This window comes from Pan paniscus, chromosome 15 (assembly GCF_029289425.2).
Source record: "Pan paniscus chromosome 15, NHGRI_mPanPan1-v2.0_pri, whole genome shotgun sequence".
Classification (NCBI taxonomy): Eukaryota; Metazoa; Chordata; class Mammalia; order Primates; family Hominidae; genus Pan; species Pan paniscus.
In genome coordinates this window covers 2,902,395-2,925,441 of record NC_073264.2, presented here as the reverse complement: position 1 = coordinate 2,925,441, position 23,047 = coordinate 2,902,395, and the positions used below count along the sequence as shown (strand labels likewise).

At 39.4% G+C, this 23,047-nt stretch overlaps 1 long non-coding RNA gene across 5 annotated transcripts in view; it reads left to right on the top strand.

Moving 5' to 3' along the window:
- Nucleotides 1-654: 654 nt before the first annotated feature.
- The window catches only part of LOC134729033 (uncharacterized), a 43,748-nt gene continuing 21,355 nt past the window's right edge, over nt 655-23,047 (top strand). The window contains exons 1-2 of one of the 5 annotated variants that reach the window (XR_010109863.1): nt 655-931; nt 3,168-3,297. This is a non-coding gene — a long non-coding RNA (uncharacterized LOC134729033). The remainder of the gene's footprint in view (nt 932-3,167; nt 3,298-23,047) is intronic. The other 4 variants (XR_010109862.1, XR_010109860.1, XR_010109861.1 and 1 more) reach the window with 4 other exon arrangements.

The following is a 23,047-nucleotide window of genomic DNA, read 5'->3' as shown; positions in this document are numbered from 1 at the left end:
GACAGTGTGGTGATTCCCCAAGTATCTAGAACCAGAAATACCATTTGACCCAGCAATCTCATTACTGGGTATATACCCAAAGGAATATAAATCATTCTAGTGTAAAGACACATGCACTCATATATCTATTGCAGCACTGTTTACAAAAACAAAGACTTGGAACCAACCTAATGCCCATCATTGATAGACTGGAAAAAGAAAATGTGGCACATATACACCATGAAATAATATTCAGCCATAAAAAGAATGAGTTCATGTCCTTTGCAGGGACGTGAATGACGCTGGAAACCATTCTCCTCAGCAAACTAAAACGGGAACAGGAAACAAAACACCATATGTTCTCACTCATATGTGGGAGTTGAACAATGAGAACACATGGACACCGGGAACAAAACATCACACACTGGGGCCTGTTAGGGTGTTGAGGTCAAGGGGAGGGAGAAAATTAGGACAAATACCTAATGCATATGGGGCTTAAATCCTAGACGTCAGGTTGATAGAAGCAGCAAACCACCATGGCACATGTAAAACTATGTAACAAACCTGCACGTTCTGCACATGTATTCCAGAACTTAAAGTAAAACAAACTAACAAAAATGCACTAAGGCTGAAGGGGAGTGGGGGTAGGGGCAGGAGTCAGGCGGGGGTGGGTGAGTCCTGGAGTTTTATCCAGTCATTGACACTGATGTGGGAACCGCCCAATCAGGCGCTCAGTTGGAGAGGACAGGAGAGGAGGGCGTGGCTTCCGGCGTTTGGCGGGATCTTTGTCTCTTCCTGGCGTTGGCACAGGAACTTGGGATCCGTCTCCTCTTTCGCCTCCTCCACTTTGGGAGCCCCGGGCTACTCTTTCACAGCCCCTGTTGCCCTGTGATCTGTAGGTCCTTGGGGACGCACAGTTAAGATGCCAGGACATCCTGGAAGCTGGGAAATGGTGAGTATGCGGGGTTAAGCATCCCGAGAGGGGAGAGCAGGCTGTGAAACCGGCAGGATCGGCCTCCCCACGGTTAGCTCCGAGTCTCCCGCAGCTTGGCCCTCAGTCCCCTGTGGCTGCAAGATGGCCGCTGGGCCAGCCCCGAGGCACCCACGTCCCGCCCGGCCCATCCGGTCCTGTCCCTGGGTAGCGCCCTGCTCTGCGCCCACAGCTATGAGTATTTCCCAGATTGTTCAGGGAGGCCTGGTGGGTCATCAGGGAAAAACTGCCACTGGGTGTTTGCGTGGGAGGAGCTGCGGCCCGTGGGGTCCACAGTCTCTCTTGTTAAAAATTAAGGGGAGTCTATGTTAAAACGTTAACCAGTTTATCTGAACAAAGAGTGATTGGTGAAATTGAAAGCACCCAGCCATGATTTGTGGTCCACCAGAGGGGCATAAAGGAAAGGCTTTCATAAGATGCATGAGAAAGCAACCCAAATTCAATAATTGGTTCCAGTTATGTAGTCACCTTATTTGAACTATCCAGATGGAAATGTCCTGGTTACATATTCAGAGGTTAATTGCATGTTTGCCATTGGTTAAACGTGCATTTTGTTTCAGGCTAAGATATTGGTTTATAGGAAATGTATTTGAGTTAGGTTTTAGTTTGTTGTTTTTTTTTTTTACCTATGAACACAGGGCACTAGAGCCACTTTAGACTAATTTTCTGCTCTTTAATTATTTTAACACTCCAGAGGAGGACTGGTTTTCTCCTGTGTTTTTTTATATATGGCAAGTGGAACCTCTAATCGACCACCCTGTTTTTCAGCCTAACTCAGACTTGCGGTAAAATTATCAGTTCCCACTTTCTTTGCTGCATTCTCAAATGCAACACAGGAGAACAGCTTTCCCTTGCAAATTTACAATGTTGTTAACTATTTGTCCTTTATTATACATTTCATTAAAGTTTTCTATTATTGGATTTATTTCTACTTCTCCCTACAGTTCTGCCCATATTTGCTTTTTATATTTAGAAGCCTCCCTTTTGGGTGCATAAATATATATAGCTGTATTTGCTTGACAAATTAACCTCTATTATTATTGTATGGTAAACTCATTTCATGCTTGTGAGAGACATTGCTAGAAAGTCTATTTTGTCTAATTTAAGCATAACTACCATTGAACTCCTATGGCTATTATTTGCATGGAATATCATTTTCTATCCTTTCACTTTTAGCCTATGCTCTTTATTCATAATTGAGTCTCCTGTAAGCAGCATATTACGAGGTTTAAAAGTTTCATTTATCCACTCTGTCTGCTTTAGTCTCTTTTGGCTGTTATAACAGAATATCACAGACTGGTAATTAGTAAAGAACAGAATTTTATTTGACTCATGATTCTGGAAGCTGGGAAGGTAAAACACCATGTTACTGGTATCTGTTGAAGGTCTAGTTGCTGGATAATAACATGGCCAAAGATGTGAGGGAGAGAGAGCTTTTTTTTTTAAATATATGACAGATCCATTCTTGTTAAAATTAGCCCATTCCCATAATAAGAACATTAATCCATTCATGAGGGCAGAGTGCTTATAGCTTAATTAATTTTTAAAGGTTCCGCCTCTTAATTCTGTCACATTGGCTATTTTATCCTAAATTTTGGAGATGACATTCAGTCTACAGAAGTATCTGTTTAGTAGATAATTTAATCTTCTTATTTGTAAGGTAGTGATAGGTAAGCAGTTACTATTGTACATTTGTAGTTTTCTGTCCATTTTAAGTTTGCTTCTTTTTTTTCTGGTTCTGTCTTTCCTGTGGTATTGTTCATTTTTGTTGAGACAAAGTTATGCTTTCTTGCTCAGACTGAAGTTCAGTGGCATATCACAGCTCACTGTAGCCTCAATCTCCTGGGCTCAAGCAATCCTCCCACCTTAGCCACCCAAGTAGCTTGGACTACTTGGACATGTACCACAACACCCAAGGAGCTTATGATTCTTCCACCTTGGCCTCCAAAAGTGTTGGAATTATAAGCAGGAGCCACCATATCCAATGTGTAATTTTTGTTGTTTGTGTATGCTTTAATTACTTTCTCTTTTTCTTTACTATGTTTTTTTTTCCTAGTGGTTATCATGAGACTTATGTAAAACATCTTGTATTTTAATAGTCTAGTTTAAGATGATAACAATTTAGAGTATTCTGAATTTCAGTATGTATTTACCATTTTTAGTGACATTTATACTTTAGTATTTTTCATATTTTTAGTTAGCATTTCATCATATCAATGTGAAGATTTCTTCCAGACCATGGCTGGAGAAGGAAAGAAGGTGTGTTTTGCCTGATTCAGCGACTATAGAGACAACCAAGTTCTGCAGGCCTGTCACCTAAGTCTCAGGTGAGTATGAATTCTCTTGTGTTTTTCACAGATTTTTGCAGTGGCAGGACCAAGGTCAAATGAGTCGTAGCCAAGTCTACAGTAAGATGTGGTAGTATTCTGTTTTGAAGCGAGGACCATGATTGGCAAGCTTGCCATTTGGTCAAGTGCTTACCCTCTAAAGATGTCTTCCTTGCTCTTTGCCTCCAGCTGGGTGTCACAAACTCAACTGGATTCTAAGGCTTTCATGAATGCACTTATGTTTCCTGTGGCAGTTGCATTATGTTGTGGGGGATGTGCATGCAGAACTTCCCATTCTGTCGTCTTGCTTATGTTACTCTCCTTTATGTTTCACTTTCGCAAATGAATGTCAAGCTGGTGATTTTTAGATTCAAAAATTCTGAAATAAATTGGTCAAATTTCCACATTATGTAAGCTATTAATAAAATGTCTTGTAGGTGCTACATATTTATTAAAATTTTTGGTTGTAATTTTAAGCTCACTGCAGGCAGAAAGGAATCATTAACATTTATATTCTTTTTTTTAGTCTGTATCTAAATGATGGTATATTTTAATTCCAGATATTTACTTTATACTGCAGTAATGCTCATCATATTTTGCAAAATTTATGTTGTTCTTTTATTTGGAAATATAAGGCTTTTTTAGCTCCTGAAATCTATATTATAGGCATATAATTTTATTATATTTTGTGGTAAGAAGTGCAGCAACATATTGAGAACATAATAAAATTATCCTGTCTTTTTAATGATTATTTATTAAATTCTTCTCATTAGAGCCTGTTATTAATGATTGTAATGTATTTTTGGTATAATTTTACTGCAATTTATTAAATTCTAATGACTTAAATTGTCTGCTTTTCATGAGTGCACACAGTTGAATGCTGTAGATATCTAAAGAATTGTTTTTTGGCCGGTTGTGGTGGCTCATGCCTGTATTCCCAGCACTTTGGGAGGCCAAGGCGGGTGGATCACGAGGTCAGGAGATCGAGACAACCCTGACTAACATGGTGAAACCCCGTCTCTACTAAATATACAAAAAACTAGCCGGGCATAGTGGCAGGCACCTGTATTCCCAGCTACTCAGGAGGCTGAGGCAGGAGAATGGCGTGAACTCAGTGGGCAGAGTTTGCACTGAGCCGAGATTGCACCACTGCACTCCAGCCTAGGCGACAGGGCAAGACTCTGTCTCAAAAAAAATTTTTTTAAAAAACGGTTATTTTCCATTGTAAATCTATGTTGTATTCAGGATTTTATGCTCGAAAATCTCTCTTCTTGTTTTCAATTCCGTGTTATTGTGTTTCTTTTCTTGGGAGTTATGTTTTCTCAGATCAGTTAACTGTATTTTTGTTTTAAAGCTTGATATCATCAGTCGAAAGATAATTTTTAGCTCGGTACACTTTATCTCAATGTGATGTTTAATATATGTGTGAATTAGCTGTGTTTGTTGCTTATAGGTATATCTGTATGTTTTTCACTTATGTAAGTATGACATCTTTTTCCTTGTTTTTTTGTTTTTTTCTTTTCAGTTTCAGATAGGCTTTTAATTTTTTTTAAGAGAATTTTAAAACAGAGTCGAAAGAACAGAAATCAGTTATTTGTCCTCTAGCAGGGTGGGGAGACAACTTCCTTCCCCACAGGTTTAAGGCTATGCCTAAGTGGTGAGTCTTGGGGAGATGCAGAAAGGATCCATCCCAGGCACTTGGCTGGACTTAAGTAAGCATAGCCTTTGGGCCACAAGACCTGATGGCTTGGGTACTGGTCTGGACGTAAGTCCCCATCTTCCCAGAAATATCGTCTTTTATCTGCAACAACTGGCTGGAGAAATATTTCAGAAAGATGTGTGTCTGGAACACCCAAAGGCATACTTTTCCTTTCTCCTTGGCATAGGCCTTGCAGCACTGAAGAAAGACCAGGTTTGCAATGGAGCCTTCAACAGTCTTCATCCCTATGGAACTCAGGGTCTCATAGGGTGACAGGAGAGGAGACAAAGCTAACTTGGGAAGAGTCTTTGTCCTTCAGCTTCTCCCCTACTGAAACACTATATATTTGGCCCACAGTTCATCGCAAAACACACATGCTCTCTTTCTTTCCCTCACACCCACATCTCGGGAACCCAACAACTTGATGGCAGGTAGCTCTGGGTATCCTTGGTCTGGCATTCACCCACTGGGCACCTAAGCTGTCCTAAAGCTCTTTTCAATCACTTCTCACTGTTTCCAGGCCCATGTGGGTAGGTGTTCCAGGCTTCATTCTTTCAGGCTGATCATAAAGGCACAGTGCGGGAAAATCCCCTACTGTGATGGCCATTGCTGGGAAGCAGGAAAGGCTAAGGGCCCACTGCTGCCCAAGGCTAGTGTAGACACCCTCTGCTCCACTCATCTCCTCAAAGATTGATATCAGGTGCAGCAGCTGCTGTCTGGAATGTTATCAAACCAGGACTGCACAGGCACTGCATTCTCTGTGTGGAAGACGTAAGAAGCAGGCGAGTTGTCCAGGATGAGAGTTTTCCTCAGGTCCCTCCCCAGATGGCTGAGGTCATTGACATAGCAGCCTTGGTGGAACAAACGTGACTCATGGGCTAGGCAACTCCAGAACACCTCCCACTGGTCCATCACACCCATCACAATGTGTCTGGAATTGGTGGGTTCTTGTTCTCACTGACTTCAAGAATGAAGCCACAGACCCTCACGGTGAGTGTTACAGTTCTTAAAGGTGGCATGTCTGGAGTTTATTCGTTCTGACATTCGGATGTGTTGAGAGTTTCTTTCTTCTGGTGGGCTCGTGGTCTCGCTGGCTCAAGAGTGAAGCTGCATACGTTCGCGGTGAGTGTTACAGCTCTTAAGGTGGCGCATCTGGAGTTGTTCATTCCTCCAGGTGGGTTCGTGTTCTCTCTGGCTTCAGGAGTGAAGTTGTGGACCTTCACAGTGGGTGTTACAGCTCATAAAGGCATTGTGGACCCAAAGAGTGAGCAGCAGCAAGATTTATTGAAAAGAGCAAAAGAACAAAGCTTCCACAGTGTGGAAGGGGACCCGAGTGGGTCGCCACTGCTGGCTGGGGCAGCCTACTTTTATTCTCTTATCTGGCCCCACGCACATCTTGCTGATTGTTAGAGCCGAATGGTCTTTTTTCACAGGGCGCTGATTGGTGTGTTTACAATCCCTGAGCTAGACACAAAGTTTCTCCACATCCCCACCTGTGTAGCTAGATACAGAGTGTTGATTGGTGCATTCACAAACCCTGAGCTAGACACAGGGTGCTTGTTGGTGTGTTTACAAACCTTGAGCTAGATACAGAGTGCCGATTGGTGTATTTACAATCCCTGAGCTAGACACAAAGTTTCTCCATGTCCCCACCAGACTCAGGAGCCCAGCTGGCTTCACCCAGTGGATCCCCCACAGGGTCTGCAGGTGTAGCTGCCTGCCAGTCTGGCGCTGTGCACCCACACTTCTCAGCCCTTGGGTGGTTGATGGGACTGGGTGCCGTGGAGCAGGGGGTGGCACTCATCCAGGAGGCTTGGGCACACAGGAGCCCACGGATGGTGGGGAGGCTCAGGCATGGCAGGCTGCAGGACCCAAGCCCTGCCCTGTGGGAAGGCAGCTAAGGCCCAGCGAGAAATTGAGCACAGCAGCTGCTGGCCGAGGTGTTAAGCCCCTCACTGCCTGGGGCCGGTGGGGCCAGCCGGTGGCTCCGAGTGCAGGGTCTGCCGGGCTCGGGCTGGCCTGCAAGCACTGCACGCCGCCCTGGTTCCCACACGCACCTCTCCCTCCACACCTCGTCGCAAGCCGAGGGAGCCGGCTCCGACCTTGGCCAGCCCAGAAAGGGGCTCCCACAGTGCAGCGACAGGCTGAAGGGCTCCTAAAGTGCTGCCAAAGTGGGAGCCCAGGCAGAGGAGGCCCCGAGAGCGAGCAAGGGTTGTGAGGACTGCCAGCACGCTGTCACCTCTCAACAGGATCTGCATACTTGTTCAGGCTGGAATGAAGAGAGCAAAGAAGAAAACACATTTAAACAGTTCCTCCAGTCATCTCAGGAACTCATCCATATAAGGCTTCATGGTCCCCTCAATCTTTACAGTCACTAGGCAGTCAGCATTGCTGATTGGCTTAATGGAGCTAGGCACAAGGGTTTCATCCATGTCAGTGACCATACAGATCGTTCCTTGATTTTTCTCTGTCACCTCTGGGAGCAGGCAGGTCCCTGGGATCTGATAAAACTGATACTGGAGACCCTGGAGCTGATCCGACTTAGCAATGGTGTTGACTCCCTCCTTATGTGTGGAGAAGTCAGTGGGGGAACTTGAGTTGCCAACATGCTGGGTGCAAGAGCAGCAGAAAGGTACCTTCTAAGATGTGACAAAAATGAGGCCTCTTCGGAGAGCACTTTGGAAACCAGGCCTTGCTTGCTAAGGACCAGGGCATCTTCCTTCCATGCCTGGGTGATGATGGAGCCTGGTTCCATCTAACAGTCCTGAGGGCTAGGCTGGCTGGGTGGGAAGACAGCGGGCACGTTGGCTGGATTGGGCTGGGGGGCATGGGCTGGGGCCTGATTCAGTTCCCGAGAGTCTGACTTCCACAGCTGTTCACATACCCCTTCTCCTTTCCATCACAGGCCGGGAAGGGAGGCGGCCTGTAGGGACAGTGGACGGCCTTGGCAGCAGCTCCCCAGGGTGCACCCAGCCCCAATTCCCTAGCAGGAGCTTCAGGATCCTCAGTTTGGGTCTAACATAGGGAATCCACCTCATACTCAGTGTTTTTTCAAGTTTTATTTTAAGTTCAGTGGTCCATATGTGATAAGCTTTTTTTTCAACTTTTATTTTAAGTTTAGGGGTCCATGTGCAGGATATGCAGGTCTCTTACATAGATAAAAGTGTGCCATTGTGCTTTACTGCACAGATCATCTCATCGCCCAGGTACTAAGCCCAGCATCCACAGCTATTCTTCCTGTTGCTCTCCTTCCACCTCCCCCATGCCATGAAACAGGTGTCCAGTGTGTGTTGTTCTTCCTGATGTGTCCATGTGTTCTCATTGATCTGCTTCTGCTAATAAGTTAGAATAATAATAGGTGGTGTTTGGTTTTCTGTTCCTGCATTAGTTTGCTGGGAGTAATGGCTTCAAATTCCAACCATGTCCCTGCAAACGACATCATCTTATTACATTTTATGGCTTCATAGTGTTCCATGGTGTATGTGTACCACATTTTCTTTATCCAGTGTATCATTGATGGGCATGTAGATTGATTACATGACTTTGCTATTGTAAATATTGCTGCAATGAACATATGTATACATGTATATTTAAAATAGATTTATATTCCTTTGGGTGTATGCCCGGTAATAGTATTGCTGGGTCAAATGGTATTTCTGCTTCTAGGTCTTTGAGGAATCTCCACACTCTCTTCCACAATGCTTGAAATAATTTACACTCCCACCAACAGTGTAAAAGTGTTCCCTTTTCTCCACAACCTCACCAGCATCTGTTTTTATTTCTTTTTTACTTTTTATTAATAGACATTATAATTTGTGTGAGATGGTATCTCATTGTTGTTTTGATGTGTATTTATCCAGTTATCAGTGATGTTGAGCTTTCCCTGTTTGTTGGGCACATGTATGTCTTCTTTTGAGATATGTCTGTTCATGTCCTTTGACCACTTTTTAATGGGTTTGTTTGTTTTTCTCTTGTAAATTTTAAATCCCTCATAGATTCTGGGTATTAGACATTTGTCAGATGAATAGGTTGCAAAATTTTTCTCCCATTCTCTAGCTTCTCTGCTCTGATGATAGCTTCTTTGGCTCCGCAGAAGCTCTTTAGTTTAATTAGACCCCATTAGTCAATTTTTGCTTTTGTTGTTATTTCTTTTGGTCTTTTTGTCATCAAATCTTTCCTCATGCCTATATCCTGAATGGTATTATCTAGATTTTTTCTTCTAAGGTTTTTATAGTTTTGGGTTTTACATTCAAGTCTTTAATCCATCTTGAGTCAATTTTTGTCTATGGTGTTAGGAAGGGTTCCTGTTTTAATTCTCTGCACATGACTAGCCAGTTATCCTAGCACCATTTATTGAATAGGGAGACTTTTCCCTAATTCCTTGTTTTTGTTGACTTTGTCAAAGATCAGGTTGTTGTAGGTTTTTGGCTTTATTTCTATGCTCTCTATTTTGTTTCATTTGTCTATGTGTCTGTTTCTATACCAGTACCATGCTGTTTTTGTTACTGTACTCTTCTAGTACAGTTTGAAGTTAGGCAATGACTCTTTCAGCTTTTTTTTTTTTTCTTAAGTTTGGCTTGGCCATTTGGGCTCTTTTTTGGTTCCATATGAATTTTAAAAAGTTTTTTTTTTCTAATTATCTGAAGAATGTCAGTAGTTCAATGGGAACAGCATTGAATCTATAAATTACTTAGGGCAATGTGCTCATATTCGTGGTACTGATTCTTCCTCTCCATGAGCATGGAATGTTTCTCCATTTCTTTTGTGTCCACTCTGATTCCTCTGAGTAGTTGTTTGTAGTTCTCCTTGAAGATATCCTTCACTTTCCTTCAGAGCTGTATTCCTTGGTATTTTTTTCTCTTTATAGCAAATGTGAATGAAAGTTCATTCATGATTTGTCTCCCTGCTTGCCTGTTGCTTGTGTATGGGAATGCTAGCTACTTTTGCACATTGATTTTTTATCCTGAGATTTTGCTACTGTTGCTTATCACCTTAAGAAGCTTTGGGGCTGAGACGAAGAGGCTTTCTAGATATAGGGTCAGGTCATCTGTAAACAAAGATAATTTGACTTCCTCTCTTTCTATTTGAATACTCTTTATTTCTTCCTCTGGCCTGATTTTCCTGGACAAGGTTTCCGAACGGGAGTTGTAATGGGAGTGGTGAGAGAGAGCATACTTTTCTTGTGCCGGTTTTCAGTGGGAATGTTTCCAGACTTTGCACATTCAGTATGATATTGGCTGTGGGTTTGTTGTATATGGCTCTTATTATTTTGAGGTATGTTTCTTCAGTTCCTAGTTTATTGAGAATTTTAAACGTGAAGGAATGTTGAATTTTATTGGGTGCTTTTTCTGCATCTATTGAGGTAATCATGTGGTTTTTTTATTTAGTTTTCTTTATGTGATGAGTCACATTTGTTGATTTGCATATGTTGAATCAATCTTGCATCCTGGGGACAAAGCCAATTCCATTGTGGTGGATGCACTTTTTAATGTGCTGCTGGGTTTGGTTTGCCAGTATTTTATTGAGGATTTTTGCACAGTGTTCATCAAAGACATTGGCATGATGTGTTGTTGTTGTTGTTGTTGTTGTTGTATCTATGTTAGGTTTTGGTATCAGGATGATGGTGGCCTGACAGAATGAGTTAGAGAGAACTTCTTTGTCTTCAATTTTTTTTGGATAGCTTTAGGAGAAAATGTACTATCTCCTCTTTACCTCAAGTCAAATTCAGCTTGCTTGGTAAGCTAGTTCTTACTGCCTCAATTTCAGAACACATTATTGATCTATTCAGGGTTCAGTCTTGTGGAGAGTTTATTTTGCAAGGAAATTGTCCATTTCTTCTAGATTTTCTGGTTTATGAGCATAGAGGTGTTTATAGTATTCTCTGATCGTTGTTCTTATTTCCATGGGATCAGTGACGATATCTTCCTTATTATTTCTATTTGTGTTTTGTTCTTTCTTTTCTTATTTATTTGCCTAGCTAGTGTTCCATCTAGTTTATTAATTTTTTTTTCATAAAAACAGCTCCTGGATTGGTTGAGTTTTTTTTTTTTTTTTTTTTTTTGGAAGAGTTTTCAGTGTCTCTATCTCCTTCAGCTCTACTCTGATCTTGGCTATTTCTTGTTTTCTGCTAGCTTTCAGGTTTGTTTTCACTTGGTTTTCTTGTTCTTTTAATCAAGATGTTAGGCTGTTAACTTTAGATCTTTCTAATTTTTTTTTTTTTCTTGTGGGACAGTTTCACTCTGTCACACTGGCTGGAGTACAGTGGCATAATCTCGGCTCACTGCAACCTCCACTTCTCGGTTTTAAGTCACTTCTGCTGTCTCAGCCTCCTGAGTAGCTGGGATTACAGTTGTGAATCACCACACCTAGCTAATTTTTGTATTTTTTTGTAGAGATATGGTTTTGCTGTTGGCCAGGCTGGTCCTGAACACCTGGTCTCAAGTGATCTGCCTACCCCAGCCTCCCAAAGTGCTGGAATTACAGGCATGAGCCACCATGACCGGCCCTTTCTAGCTTTTTGATGTGGACATTAGTGCTATAAATTTCCCTCTTTTCTTCATTTCTAGTGATTATTTTATTCTATCTTGGTGAGTAGTCAGGGAAATAATCTTAAATTTACAATCAACTTATAGTTTAAATCTAAATAATTATGTGAGAAGAACCCTTTGTTATTTGAAGGGGATGTTTGAAGATTTTGTAACCGTGCCTTTTAGGTAGTCCTAAATTTCTAATTGTAGTTAAAAACATGCCATTTTCATTTCTAACATTTTAAGTATATGGTTTAGAAGTGGTAAGTATAGCTCTATTTTTTTTTGCAATATGTTTTAGATAATTTTTGTCTTACAAAAGTAAAAGTGAATACTCAATTAATTGTGAAACAAGTTAGTTAGCTTGCTTTAGTTAGATAGCAAGAGAAGGGTCCCTGGAAAGTCCCTGGCCCTTGGGTCAGTGTCTCATCCCTGCATAACATAAAAGGAATCCTGGAAAAAATCAAGCTGCAGACACTAACAAGGTAACTAGCACATGGTGTTGTGCTTGGAGACCTGCCCATGGCTGCACAGACAGAAAAACCTCTGGCCCATTTGGATAAAAACTTGTACAAACCTCCAGCTCACTGAGATAAGGGAACAAGACCGACCTGGCATAGAAATGCCTTTGTTTGGCCAGGCACGGTGGCTTATGCCCGTAATTCCAGCAATTTGGGAGGCAGAAGTGGGCGGATCACCTGAGGTCGGGAGTTCGAGACCAGCATGACCAACATGGAGAAACCCCGTCTCTACTAAAAATCCAAAATTAGCCGGGCGTGGTGCCTCATGCCTGTAATCCCAGCTACTTGTGTGGCTGAGGCAGGAGAATCACTTAAACCCAGGTGGCGGAGTTTGCTGTGGGCCGAGATCACACCATTGCACTCCAGCCTGGGCAACAAGAGCAAAACTACGTCTCAAAATAAATAAATAAATAAATAAATAAATAAATAAATAAATAATAAGAAAGTACATCTCAAAAAAAAAAATGAAAGAATTAAAGAAAAGAAAAAGAAAAAAAGAAACGCCTTTGTACTTTGTGCAGTCAGTGGGCTCCCAGGAAAATGTTTCTTCTCCTTTTGTGGTCATAAGCGCAGTGGGCCCTGGTGCATTCCGGTCGACACTCTCCTTTACTTGAACTGTAAGTCTGACCTCTGAATAATTACTTCAGCCCCTGATTGCTCCCGGGACAAGCTCCTGCACCAAGCTTTCACTTTAGCTTCTGATAAGTCTTGGGCCAATCTAAATAGCATCTATGAATCATCCCTTCAGCTCCTGATTGGTCCCGGGCCAAAGTCCTGGGCCAAGCTGAGCCACACTTTTTTCAAGACAGCCTGTGAACTAGGCACATTTCCTTCTCTTCCTTTCCCAGTCCATAAAAACCTTGGACCCCAGCCTCACAGAGGTCACCCCATTGAGAAACTATCTCTGCTGGCAAAGAGCTTTCTTCTCTTGCTTATCAAACTTTCACTCTAACCTCACCTTTGTGTTCACGTTCCTTAATCTCCTTAGAAGTAGAACAAAGAACTTTCGATGCTATCTCAGACTATGAGAGACTGTTACATCTTGGTGCACTGCTGAGACTACAACACTTGGTTTCTTTGAGTTTGACTAAATATTTTACATAGGTGTAATTATACAGTTTTCCTTTTTGACTGTCTTGTTTTACTTAACAGAATGTTTTCGAGATTTGTCCTTATTGTAGTACTTTTCAAGATTTCCTTATTTTTAAGGCTGAATGCTATCCCAGTGAATATACATGCCCTGTTTGTTGAATCTACTCATCCTTAAAGGTACATTTGCTTCCAGGTAGTATGTTTGTGAGTAATGCTACAGTGTACATAATTGTGCATATATCTATTCCATGTTCTGCTTTGCCTGTTTGGGATATTTTTCACACACTGATTTAGTACCATGTGTATTCCCTTGCTTTTGTTGTCTGATCCGTTGATGTTACATCCCCCAAATTATTGCCGAGACCAATTGTCATGAAGCTTCACCCTTCTGTATTGTGCTAGGAATTTTACAGCTATAGATTTTACATTATAGTCTTAATTTTTTAAAATTGACACATGTAATTGTACAAATTTTGGGGAAACAATTATGTATATATGTTGTATAGCAATAAAAATCAGAGTACTTAGTGTAATTATTGCCTCATACATTTGTTATTTTTGTGGTGAGAACATTCAAAAGCTTCTTCTCTAGCTATTTTTTATATCTTTATGTATTAACTTTTTTTAGAGACAGGATCTTGCTCTAACACACAGATTGGAGTGCAGTGATGCAATCCTAGCTCACTGTAACCTCAAACAATCTTCTAACCTCAGCTTCCCAATTAGCTGAGACTACAGGAAGCTGCCTCCATGCCTGGATAATGTTTTAATTTTTCATAGAGACGGGGTCACACTATGTTGTCCAGGCTCATCTTGAACTTCTGTCTTCAAGTGATTCTCCTACCTCATTCTCCCAAAATGTATGGATGGCAGGAATGTGCCACCACAACTGGTCTCTTTTAGCTATGTTGTAATATGCGATACCTTTTCATTAATTATTATTATTCTGCTGTGTAACAAAAAACAAAAACTTATTTCTCCTATCTAATTGTAACACAATACTTTTGAAGCTGCCTTTTACCATCTCCCTGCTTCAGTCTCTGGTAACCCCTGTTGTACTCTTTGCTTATATCAACCCTTTTTTTCAGGTTCCTCGAATGAGTGAGATAATAAGATCATAAAGTATTTGTGTTTCTCTATGTGGCTTATTTTACTTAACATGGTATGCTCAAGGTTCATCCATGCTTTTTTAACTGACAGAATTTTATCCTTTCTTATGGCTGAATAGTATTTCACTGGGCATATATAGTACATTTTCCTTATCCATTTATCTGTTGCTGTACATTTGAATTGATTCCATATATAAGCTATTATAACTAGTTCTGTAACTAACATGGAAATGCAAATATCTTTTTGACACAGTGATATCCTTTCTTTTGTATATATATGCAGGAGTAAAATCGCTGGGTCAGGTAATACATCTATTTTTAATTTCTTTCAGAAACCTCCATAGTATTTTCTATAGTGGCCATACTAATTTACAATTCCACCAACAATGTATATATTCACTCATTTTATATCCTCATTAGTACTTGTTTTATTTTTTTTTTTTATTATAGCCATTCTAAATGGGAGTGAGGCAGTACCTCGTTGTGGTTTGGATTTTCATTTCCTTGGTGATTAGTAATGTAGAACATGTTCTTATGTTCCAGTTAGCCATTTTTGTATCACTTTTTGACAAACATCTATTAAGATCTTTTGCATTTTTTAAATTAGATTATAAGTGTATTTCATTTTGAGATTTTAAAGTTTCTTATTTATTCTGAATATTAGCCTTTTGTCATATGTATAGCCTGAAAGCATTTTCTTTTATTGCCTAAGCTGTCTCTTCAATCTTTTAGTTTTTTTTAATATGGAAAAGCATTTTAGTTTGACATAATGTTGTTTGCTTATTTTTGATTTTGTTGCCTATGTTTTGACATGTTATTTTAATAATCCTTTCCCCGTCCAATGTTATAAAGCATTTTTTAGTTTTTCTCTAATAGCTTCATAATTGATAGCATTACATTTAAGTCTTTAGTTTGAGTTGATTATCACATATGGCAAGGCACTGGGGTCTAGTATAATTTTTCTGAATTTAAATATTTAAATGGCCCTGCACCGTTTATTGAAGAGATTAGCTTTTCCCTAAAGTGTGTTCTTGGCAATTTTGTTGACAATCAGTTGGCTTTAGGTGCATAAACTAACTTCTGGGCTTATTGGGCACATTAGTCTGTGTTTGTTTTTATGCCAGTACAGTGCTGTTTTGGTTACTATAGCTTTGTAGCAAGTTTTGAAGTTTGATAAAGTGATGCCTTTAGCTTTGCTTACTTTGCTCAAAGTTATTTGTCTATTCAGAGTTTTTTGTGGATCCACATAAATTTAAAATATTTTTTCTATTTCTGTGAAAAAATGTCATTGATATTTTGATAAAAATCACTTTACGTCTGTAGATCACTTTGGGTAGCTATATTAACAGTATTCTTCCAGTGTATAAACAAAAGATTTTTTCATTTATTCATTTGTATTTTATATTTTTTATCCATGTTTTGTCGTTTTCAGAGTAGAGATCTTGTACCTTTTAAGTTAAGTTTGTTGCTAGGTGTATTAGTCGGGCTCCCTAGAGAGATCACAAGATCTCACAATAGGTTGTCTGCAAGTTTTAGGAGCAAGGAGAGGCGGTCCACGTCCCAAAGCTGAAGAACTTGGAGTCTGGTGTTTGAGGGCTGGAAGCGTCCAGCACAGGAGAAAGATGTAGACTGGGAGCTTAGGCCAGTCTCTGCCTGCTTTATATTCACTGGCAGCTGATTAGATGGTGCTCACCCAATTAAGAGTGGGCCTCCCTTTCCCAGCCCACTGACTCAAATGTTAATCTCGTTTGTCAACACCCTCACAGACACACCCAGGATCAATGCTTTCTATCCTCCAATCCAATCAATTTGACAGCCAGTATTAACCATCACATTAAGTATTTTAATTTTTGTACCTTTTGCTTATGCAGAAGAAACGTTGGATGAAATTCAACATTCATTATGATGAAAACTCTCAACAAATTAGGAATAGAAGTTATGTTCCTCAACACAATAAAGGCCATTTATGACAAAGCAATGCTAACATTATACTAAATAAGGAAAAGCTGAAAGCTTTCTCTCTGAGATCTGGAACAAGACTAATCATCCCCACTTTCAGACCTCTTATTCAACATAGTACTGGAAGTCCTAGCCAAGGACATTATGCAAGAGGTAGAAATAAACTCATACTAATAGGAAAGGATGAAGTCAAATGGTCTCTGATTGTGGACAAAATAATCTTATATGTGAAAAACTCTAAACACTACACCAAAACCTAATAGAACTACTAAACAAATTCTGTAACATTGCAGAAAATCAACAGAGTAGCAGCTTTCTGTATGCTGATAGCAAAATATCTGAAAAATAAAGTTTAAAATTTCATTTTAATAACTAACAAAAATTAGTTATTTTGAGTTTATTTCTTTATATGAGGTGGAGTCTTTCTCTGTCGCCAGGCTGAAGCACAGTGGTGTGATCTCCGCTCACTGAAACTCTTGCCTCCCGGGTTCCAGAGACTCTCCTGCCTCAGCCTCCTGAGTGGCTGGAACTATAGGCCTGTGCCACCACCACCAACTAATTTTTGTTTGTATTTTTAGTAGAGAGGTTGTTTCCCCATGTTGGCTAGGATGGTCTTGATCTCCTTACCTTGTGATTCACTTGCCTCAGCCTCCCAAAGTGCTGGGATTACAGGTGTGAGCCACCACACCCGGCCTTGAGTTTATGTTTTTATTGGTGCAAGGTAAGGCCTAACTTTGTTATTTTTTCCTTGTAAATTTTTATTATTCCCAATACTGTTTGTTGAAGAGACTGTTCTTTCCTTATTGTGAATTCTTGGAACAGTTTTTAAAAATACGTTTACTAAACCCATGAGGTCTTATGTCCGAACTCTCTCATCTGTTTCATCATTCATTTGTCTTTATGTCAGTACCAAACTGTTTTGATTACTATACCTTTATAGTATGTTTTGAAATTAGAAAGTATGATGCCTCTATCTTTATATTTTTTTCCCAATATTATTTGGCTGTTTGCAATCACTTGAAATTCCATAAAAATTATAGAATATTTTAAAACTTCTGCAAAAAGTTTCATTGGTATTTTGATAGAAAGTATATTGAATCAGCTAGGGGTGGTGTCTCATGCCTGTAATCCCAGCACTTTGGGAGGCTGAGGAAGGTGGATCACCTGAGGTCAGGAGTTCGAGACCAGCCATGGAGAAACCCCATCTCTTCTAAAAATACAAAATTAGCCAGGTTTGGTGGCACTTGCCTGTAATCCCAGCTACTCAGGAGGCTGAGGCAGGAGAATGGCTTGAACCCAGGAGGTGGAGGTTGCAGTGAACTGAGATCACACCATTGCACTCCACCTTGGGCAACAAGAGCAAAAACCCATCTCAAGATAAAAAGAAAGAAAAGAAAAGAAAGAGCATTGAATCAGTAAACCACTTTCGGTAGTAGTGACATGTTAAAAATATTGTCTATAACCTCTTGAACAAGAGTGTGTTTGAGAATTTGTTGTTTAATTTTTACTTATTCTTTGACATGCTAGTGTTTTTAACTTCTTGTTTTATTGTATCATAGTTAGCAATAATTTTGTAATTCCATCTGCTTAAATTTGCTAAGATTCGTTTTTTAACTTAACAGGTGGTCTATCTGGAATATTGTGGCATGTGTGATTGAAAGTATTGCAGAGTCTACTGTTGAGTGGAGAGATATAAATGTGACTGTTAGGTCTAATTGTTCTATCGTGTTGTTGAAGTCCTCTGTTTACTTATCCATCTTATGTTTGTTTTTTAATTTACATTACTAAAAGTCAGATATAAAAGTCATTTACTGTTATCAGGTGCTGGCTACTTCATGTTTCAATTCTGTAAAATGTTGCTTCATATGTTTGGGAACTGTGATGTAAGGCACATGCGTTACTGTTGTTGTTTTATTGTTGTATGTTGTTTTAATGTTGTTGCTTTTATTGTTTTATGTTGCTTTATTGTTGTTGCTTTTATTGTTGTTGTTTTTATTGTCCTTTTCCTCTTGTCTCTTGAGGAAGTTTTTGATATAATATGTATTTTGTCTACCATGACAGTATTTGATTTTGCATTTAATATTTTTTATTATTCTTTCATGTACAGGTTATATGTGTTCCAGATCATAATTTGGTTATTTGTAGGACGCAGAGAGTTGAATCTTGTTTCATGAATTTATTTAGTGAAAGTATGTTTTTGATTGACATAATTAATTTATATTAAAAAATTACTAAAAGGGAATGATTTCGTATTGTATTTTGTTTCTTTTTTGTTTTAGGTCCTGTAGCTTTTTTTTTTTTTTTTTTTTTTGAGATGGAGTCTCTCTCTGTCGCCCAGGTTGGAGTGCAGTGGTGAGATCTTGGCTCAATGTAAGCTCTGCCTCCCGGGTTCATGCCATTCTCCTGTCTCAGATTCCCCAGCAGCTGGGATTGCAGGAGCCTGCCACCACGCCCGGCTATTTTTTTTTTTTTTTTTTTTTTTTTTGGTAGAGACGTGGTTTCACCGTTTTAGCCAGGATGGGCTCGATCTCCTGACCTCGTTGATCCACCCACCTCAGCCTCCCAAATTGCTAGGATTACAAGCGTGAGCCACCGCCCCTGGCCGGTCTTGTAGCTATTTCGTTCCTATTTTTCTCTCTTGTTCTCTTTCTTAGTGTACTATTGATTTTTGTAGTGACATGTTTTAATTCCTTTCTCACTACTCTCTGTGTGTGTATGTCTTTGTGTGTGTGTACTATAGGTACTTCCTTTTTTTTTTTTTTGACAGGGTCTTGCTCTGTCACCCAGGCTGGAGTGCAGTGGCACAATCTCTGCTTACTCAAGCTCTGCCCCTCAGGCTCAACTCAAACAATCCTCCCACCACAGCCTTCTGAGTACTTGGGACCACAGATGTGCACCACTACTCCTGGCTAACAGTTGTTATTTTGCATAGAGACAGGGTTTCGCCATGTTGCCCAGACTAGTCTCAAAATCCTAAGAACTGTAGGTATTTTCTTTGTTGTTACTATAGATATTACCAAGAAAAACTACTATTGCATATAAAACCCTGCCTCTTTATGGCTCCCTATGTGTTTTATTGATGTCACAAATTATATCATTTTGTGTTGTGAATCTATTGGCACAGATTTATAGTCATTTTTAAGTCTTTGTTATCTCAAATATATAGCAGAATTAAAGCATTCTGTGCATCTTCATTATAATTACAAAGAATATTATGATTGTGTACATAATTTTCTTTATTAGAAAACGTCATATTTTACATAATTTTGTGTTGCTCTCATCATTATTTCATTTTTTAATGTGAATGACTATTTAGCATTTTTTAAGACAGGCCTAGTGGGTATAAATTTATACAGTTTTTGTTGATCTTGAATATTCTTTATTTTTATTTTTTAATTCATTTGAAATGATAGTTTTGGCAGACATAGTGTTCTTGGCTGGTACTTGCCATTTTTTCAGCACTTTGAGTATGTCATCCTACAACCTCTTACCTGTAAGTTTTTTTGCTGAGACATCTGCTTGTCATCCTGCAGGGGTAAACTTGTACATGCTAAGTCACTTTTTTCTTGCTGACTTCAAGATTCTCGGTGTTTTAACTTTTGAATCTCTGATTATAATGTGTCTTGTCATGGGTCTCCCTGTGTTGTTATTAGTTAGAGTTGGTAAAGTTCCATTATATTTTAGGTCATTTTCTCCCTCAAATTCTGAGTTCTGTGTCACTGTTTGTTTCTTGAAATAACTTTGCTGCTCTCTTTTTTCTTTTTATTTTAGAATTCCCATTATGAGTATATTGGCCATCTTAATGGTATCCTATAATTCCCTTAGGCTCTCTTAATTTTTTAAATTATTTTTAGCCTCCTCACCCTATAATTTCAAGTGACTTCTTATGAGGCTTGCTGAATTTTTTCCTGCTAGATCAAACCTGTTGTTGGACCTTCTAGTGAATCTCTAAACTCAGGTATTTTACTTTTCAGCTCTACACGTTGTTTCTATTTTGCACTTTTAATCACTTCTTTGATAATCTCATTATCTTCATGCATTGTTTTCCTTTTCTGTTTAGTTTTCTATATTCTTCTTTAGCTGACTGAGCATCTTTAAGCTAGGTGTTTTAGCCAGGCACAGTGACATGTACATGTAACTCCAGCTACTTTGAAAGCTAAGGCAAGAGGACTACTGTATTAATCCATTATCATGCTAATAATAAGGACATAAACAAGACTATGTAATTTATCATGAAAAAAGGTTTAATGGCCTCACAGTTTCACATGGTTAGGGAGGTCTCACCATTATTGGAACAAGCAAGAGACTTTGTTCAGGGGAACCTCCACTTATAAAACCATCAGATCACATGAGACTTATTTGTTATCATGAGAACAGCACGGGAAAATCCCACCCACATGATTCAATTACCTCCCACAGGGTCCCTCCCAGGACATATGGGGATTATTACCATTTAAGATGAGATTTGATTGGGGACACAGAGCCAAACCCTATCAATTACTTAAAGCCAGGAGTTTGAGACTCCCCTGGGCAATATTGTTAGAAGCTATTGGTAAAAAATATTTTCACAGATTAGTCAGGCATTGTGGAATGTTCCTGTAGTCTCAGGAAGTTGGAGGCTAATGTAAGATTATTCCTTGAGTTCCCCAGGAACTTGAGGCTGCATTGAGCTATAATCATGGTATTGTATTCCTGTCTCGGTGAGAGAGTAAGACCTCTTTTTAGAATTTCAAATTTATTTTAGATTTAGGAGGTACCTACACAGGTTTTTTACATGGGTATTTTGTATAATCCTGAGGTTTGAAGTATGAGTAATTCCATCACTCAAGTAGTGAGCATAGTACTAAGTAGACAGTTTTTCAGTTCTTGGTCCCTCCCTCTCTCCACCCTCTAAGAGTTGTCTATTATTTTTGTTTTTCTGTCCATGTGTACCCAGTGTTAATTTCCATTTATAAGTGAGAATATGCAGTATTTTCATTTTCCATTTCTGCATTAATTTGCTTTGTATAATGGCCTTTAGTTGTGTTAACGTTGCGCAAAGGAGGTTTTTTTTGTTTGTTTTTGCTAAGTAGTATTGCTGTACATGTGACACTTTTTAAATTCAATTTACCATCAATAGGCTGGACACGGTGGCTGATGCCTGTAATCCCAGTGCTGTGGGAGGCCAAGGCGGGTGGATCATGAGGTCAGGAGATCGAGACCATCCTGGACAACGTAATGAAACCCCGTCTCTACTGGAAATACAAAAGTTAGCCAGGCTTGTTGACATGCGCCTGTAGTCCCAGCTACTCGGGTGGCTGAGGCAGGAGAATTGCTTGAACCTGGGAGGTGGAGGTTGTAGTGAGCTGAGATAGTGCCACTGCACTCCAGCCTGGGCAACAGAGTGAGACATCATCTCAAAAAAATAAAAAATTACCTTTAGTAGGCACGTAGGTTGATTCACGTCCTTCCTCTTATGAATAGTGTAGTGATGAACCAACAAGTGCACGTGCTATTTTGGTAGAATAGTTTATTCTCTTTTGGGTATATACCCAGCGGTGAAATTGCTGGGTTGAATCACAGTTTAACTCTCAGTTATTTGGAAAATCTCCAAGCTGCTCTCCACAGTGGCTGAACTAATTTACATTCCTATTAACAGTGTATAAGTGGTTTTTTCCCTCTAAAACCTCATCAACATCTATTATCATTTTACTTTTTAACAAAAGCCATTCTAACTGGTGTACGATGGTGTCTTATTGTGGTTTTTATTTACATTTCCTTGATGGTTAGTGATGATAAGCTTTTTTCATGTTATTTGGCCACTTGTATGTGTTCTTTTGAACAGTGTCTGTTATTGCCCACTTTTTCATGGGGTAATTTTTTCCTTGTGAATTCTTTAAGTTTCTTATAGATTCTGAGTATTAGATTTTGTCAGGTTCATAGGTTATGAATATTTTTCCCATTCTGCTAGCTTTGGGGTAAGTTAGTTTTTATTTTTCTAGTTTCTCTAAGTGTGAAGTTAAATTGTTAGTTTGAGATCATTCTAACTTCTTGATGCAGGTATTTAGCACTCTCAACTTTCCTCTTAACAGAGCTCTTCCTACAACCCAGACATTTTGTTATATTGTGTCTCTTCTATTTCAAAATCTTTTTAATTTTCTGCCTTAATTTTTTTGTTTATCCAAAATTCATTCAGGAGCAAGTTGTTTAATTTCAATATCATTCTGTGATTTTGTGATATTTTCTTGGTATTGATTTTTGTCTTTGTTCCATTGTGGCCTGTCATATTCTGTGAGCAGATGAGAAGAATTTACTTTCTTTAGATGATGTGTCACATATACTATAAATGTCTATTAGTTTCAATTGATCAAGTGTCGAATCAAACTCCAGAATTTCTTTGTTAAGTTTCTGCCTAGATAATCTGTCGAACACTTAGTGGGGAGTTGCATTCCCCTACTATTATTGTGTGTCTACTTGAGTCTTATTGTAGGTCTAGCAGTACTTGTTGTATAACTCTATGTTCCCCAAAGTTGGGTGCACCTACATTTAGGATAGTGAAGTCTTCTTGTTGAATTGAACCCTTTATCGTTACTCAATACCTTTCTTTGTTTTATTTTACTATTAATGATTTAAAGCTCTTTTTTCTTAAAAGAGAAACAATTCCAGGTATGACGGTTTGTGCCAGCACTTTCAGACTGAAGCAGTCAGATTGCCTGAGACCAGGAGTTTGAGACCAGCTGAGGCAACACAGCAACATACTGTTTGTACAAATTTTTTGAAAGAAACTATACAGGAGGGGTAATGTGCACAACTGTGGTCATATTTACTCAGGAGACATAGGTGGCATGACTGCTTGACTTCCGA